The sequence below is a fragment of the Acomys russatus genome, chromosome 18 (genome assembly GCF_903995435.1).
Source record: "Acomys russatus chromosome 18, mAcoRus1.1, whole genome shotgun sequence".
Lineage (NCBI taxonomy): Eukaryota > Metazoa > Chordata > Mammalia > Rodentia > Muridae > Acomys > Acomys russatus.
Window position 1 is genome coordinate 17,112,443 of NC_067154.1, and position 4,590 is coordinate 17,117,032.

The 4,590-nt window shown below is 42.6% G+C and overlaps 1 pseudogene; it reads right to left on the reverse strand.

Moving 5' to 3' along the window:
• Positions 1-3,306: 3,306 nt before the first annotated feature.
• LOC127202005 (60S ribosomal protein L12-like) lies at positions 3,307-4,081 on the reverse strand (annotated as a pseudogene).
• Between the last annotated feature and the right edge of the window lie 509 nt (positions 4,082-4,590).

The following is a 4,590-nucleotide window of genomic DNA, read 5'->3' on the forward strand; positions in this document are numbered from 1 at the left end:
TAAGAGTCTCAAAAAGATAAAGCAGCTCTCTCCAAAGGAGTCTCACTGGGAACACCACACTTAAGGGCAGGCCCGTGCCCAGCAACAGATGGCCAACATGAAATAGACTCAGTGGTATTCTGGGAGGGTTTTGGTCTCATTTTGTTTGTACCTTACTGGTCTTTGTGCTTATATATGATGGTTTCTTGTTTTGTGTTTTTATGAGATTTCTTGGTGTGCAAATGTGTGTGTGTGTGTGTGTGTGTGTGTATGTGTGTGTGTGTGTGTGTGTGTCTAGATCTATACATGTTTCCTGTGGGGTTTTTCAGCTCTTTTTCTTTCCTATTTATTTTGTCCTATTCTATTTTGTTCCTTTTTATCTTATTTTATTTTTATTATTTTATTAGATACTTGTTTGTTTTCTTATGAAAGAAAGAAAGGGATGGTGGGGAGTTGGGTTGATAAGGGGATCTGGAAAGAGTTGGGGTGAGGGGAACTGTCATCAGAACAGATTGTATAAAGAAATCAGACTCTTTTAGAGACCCTTAAAGGAGTCTTTTATAAAGGGCTACAATTCTATAGCCCTCTGCCATAGGTATCAGTGGTTGGTTTCATGAACCTAGTTATCCAAATCCAGAGTATGGTTCCCCTGGCGGGCACAGGGATGACGCCTAGCATGCCAGACTTGTCCTTCTCAGGCACCAACCATCTGCTATTTTTATATCACAGTTCCAGGATTAACCCTGGCTCATACTAGTCACGTCGTAAATTCCTGTTTGATGACATCTAGAGAGGGAAATATTTTTATCAGAAAACTTGCAGAATTCTTCCGGACAGGCTGTTCTAGGAAAACATCAGCAGATGAACGTTTTCACTGATTTATGATAAACTCTGGGTGCTTTTCATAAGGAGGCAATTTTCTGAGGCATTCTAGGTCCCTGGTTTGGGACCTCTGTCTTTTGTATTACTATAAGAAGTGTGAATTACAATGGTGTATTTTAAAAGTGGTACCTTGGAAGTGAATCCTCAATTTTACTTTTCTCATTTATTATTAACATCAGACTCCAGGACTTAGGGCCTGTGGCTGGGGTGAGGTATAGAGATGAGACGAACCTTGTTGCCTAACATATTAAAATATGTCCTTAAGAACTTTTAGGGTCAAAACTGCTCATGCTTGCCACTCTTGGTAGTACCAAATTGTATGGTGTGTGTGAGTGTGTGTGTGTGTGTGTGTGTGTGTGTGTGTGTGTGTGTGTGTGTGTGTTTGTGTAGTCATATTATGAGGACCTTGAATGTTGGTTTTTGCCTCCCACCTTCTCTGAGATGGGGTCTCTTGTTGTTCATTGCCATGTACCTCAGGGTACCTGCTCACTGTGTTTCTATGGAATCTTTTGTCTCTACCTCCCATTCGCCATTAAAGAGCACTGGATTAGAAACAGGATTACAATGTCCAGCTTTGTATGCATACTGGAGATCCAAACTCAGGTCCTCAAGTCTGTGCGACAAACATTCTAGCTTTTTAGGGTCGCTTTCAAATGTGAGTTAATGTGTTATTCACTGGCTGCTGGGGAACAGATTCACTATGATGCCTTTTCACACCCCTGCTCTTTTTAAAGTCCCAAAGCAACTACTCTAAAGATTCATGTGAATGGTCATGTTTAACAGGGTCCATTCCCAGGCTACCTGTATCACCAGATTCGTCATACTCAGCTTGATACAGGAGCCAAAGGGCTGCCTCCTATCTACTCTCTCATAGATCAGTTCATCCATCTGTCTGTCATTGGTAAGCACTCTTACTAAAATTTTGCTTCATCTAAAGAGAGGTATTCAAGCTTGTCTTAAATAGAGAGGATCGCCAATTACCAGGTATGCTGGAAGCATGCTAACTTCATGGCCTACTACTTTTGTGTTAGGCACAGTATTCTAAATATCTGGCCACAATCCCTCACACACATGATGTATTAGATGTTGGAGGCTTCTTCAGTTAATCAAAGATCCTTTGTTGTAGTATTAGTAGTAGATGATGATGATGATGTTGGTGATGATGATGGTGATGATGATGGTGATGATGATGATGATGATGTTGGTGATGATGGTGATGATGATGGTGATGATGATGATGATGATGATGATGATGATGATGGTGATGATGGTGGTGATGATGATGGTGATGGTGATGATGATGGTGATGATGATGGTGATGATGATGATGATGGTGGTGGTGGTGATGATGGTGATGATGATGATGATGATGAATTTAATGGTTACTGAGTCCACTGCAAGAGGACAGTGAGCTAGGTAAACGTCAACTACAGCTGTACCAAGGAGCCTTTCCATTCTCCATTATTCCTAATTCCCTAAGTCATCTCTAGCCCAGTCTCCCAGGCATTCTAGTCCACCTTCACACTGAAGAGATCTCTACAACCCTGTTGGGCGTAGGACATTAGTGACAAAAACAGAAAATCCTTCCCATCATTATCAGCTTAATAGATGGGCTCCCTAGATACACACAAACACAGTAGCGCTGTTGGTTGGCTTCCCTTAAAGCTGTGTGTGACGGGCCTGAGCTAGACAGGAAGAAAGAGAAGTATACGCACGTACCTATTTCACTGCAGGTGGGAGCACATTCATGTTGCTGAATAAATGACAAATGAGAAAAGAAGGGAGAGAAAATAAAGAGGACCGACCAAGAGCTGAAAGAAGGGAGAGAGGGTTTCCCCAGAGGTCCATGTGTTTCCCTGATAAGGAAATTGTTTCTACAGTCCAATGTCTGCCTATGCCTGCCTGGGTGCATATGGGACCTTACTTGGAAAAGTCTAACAAATGAGTTTGGATGAGCATCTCCATGGTGGCTTTTCCAGTATTTTCACAGATTTAATGTTGGTTTCCTTGGAGATAGTTTTTGGCAAAGCTGGCTTCAGATAGAAGCCAAGAATGAAAATTATATAGCACAAGGATTTTGCACTGAGACTGTGAGCTAACATGCTGTCACTTTTCCTTGCACCATCCATCTCCTCAGCAACCTGGAGATTTATCCTCAGGAGAGCAGCATATGAATTCCACCGAGAAATGTTTTCATTGTGTTAATGAGGTTATATTTCTGACCGTTTCAGCTCCTCCTATGAGTGGAAGCAATTGCAGAGATGGTGTTCACAGGGAATGTTGCCCAGAGGGATGGAGAATTTAGGTTCCAGTTACAGCCTTCACTGCTCCTTGCCTCAAGCCCCTTCCACTGTGAATTTGTACCCATACTCACTCCCCTGCCTGCCTATTTGTTTGTTTGTTTTTATCAGATGGTCTTTTATTGAAATATTTTCTTATTGCTTCTTAACTAGCTAGGAATTCCACTGCACCACTGTTGATGTCATTCATGATGTCACAAGGGTGACGGCCATCCACATTGCAGCCTACACACTATGCAGTACCCAGGAACTTCTTAATAGTTCCAGAAAGTTCTCTTGCTAAAGACTGGTGTCATATCTGCCTGGCAATGTTGACAATCTCATCAAAAGTCATGTTTCCACTGTGTTTAATGTTCTTCTGCTTCTTTTTGTCTCTCTTGAGGGTTTTGATGATCAGAGCAGAAGCAGAGGGCACTGCCTCAATCTGGGCCTGTCTGTTCTGGATGATCAGTTTTGCCATAATCCTCAGGCCTTTTCAGTCACCCCTGGCCTTGGCAATGTCATTACTGACCTTTTTTGGAGACAGAGCCAGAGGACCAATCTTGGGGGTCAATGCAGATGTGATGCCAACCTTGCCTGGGGTGAACCTCAAGTACACAACTTTGATCTTATTTGGGGTTGAACTTGGGCAGCATGGTAGAGGTGGCTGGTATCAGATGAACTCAGATTCGGGACAACATAGGAAAGTTGCACCTCCTCCAAGCCAAAAGCTGAAAAAAGCCACCTGCCCGTTTCAAAGCACTTTCTTTAGTTTGGATAAAACATTTTGAAGAAGAGACTCGATGAGAGAGTATGGCGGAACTATAAAAGTGAATACTTTCTGAAGATGCAGACAAGTCTGAATGGGATATAGATGCAAAAATGATGGCCCCTGAGGACCTCTGCACCTTTGGGTGAAAACCTTTATCTCTGTGAAGCATGACTTTTCTGCAAAGTGCATAACAATTACTGGAAAATGCATTTTCTTAAAGGCCATTCCCAGAGAACCAGATTCAATAGGAGCTGAGGGGCAGCCTGCGATAGAATAGACTCAGAGGCACTCCTCAAACGTGTGGCTAGAGATTTAGGCAGGCTTTGTGTGAGCCACATAGCATGTGCACTTCTTTCTAAACTCACAGGGTTTCCATCCATTCCATGTGTTTGTTATGCGAGTCCCTCCAGCAGCAATATGCTGAGTGGCAACTTAGCCATGCCATAGAGCAGAATAGAGAGTTTTGAGCTCTCGGGAGCAAGAGATGTTAGCAAAACTTGGGGTTGGAGGATTGCTCTGGCCAGAGTTGCTCCATATGAGTAGAAACCAGGGTCCCCTGTTGGGGTTTTTAGTCTTGTTAATAATTTAAGAACAGGCTCAGAAGAAAGCTTAGGACTGTTTTATTACAGTTTAAAAGGAAAACCCAAAAATAGACAAGCTGTTAATCTCAGCAACTGT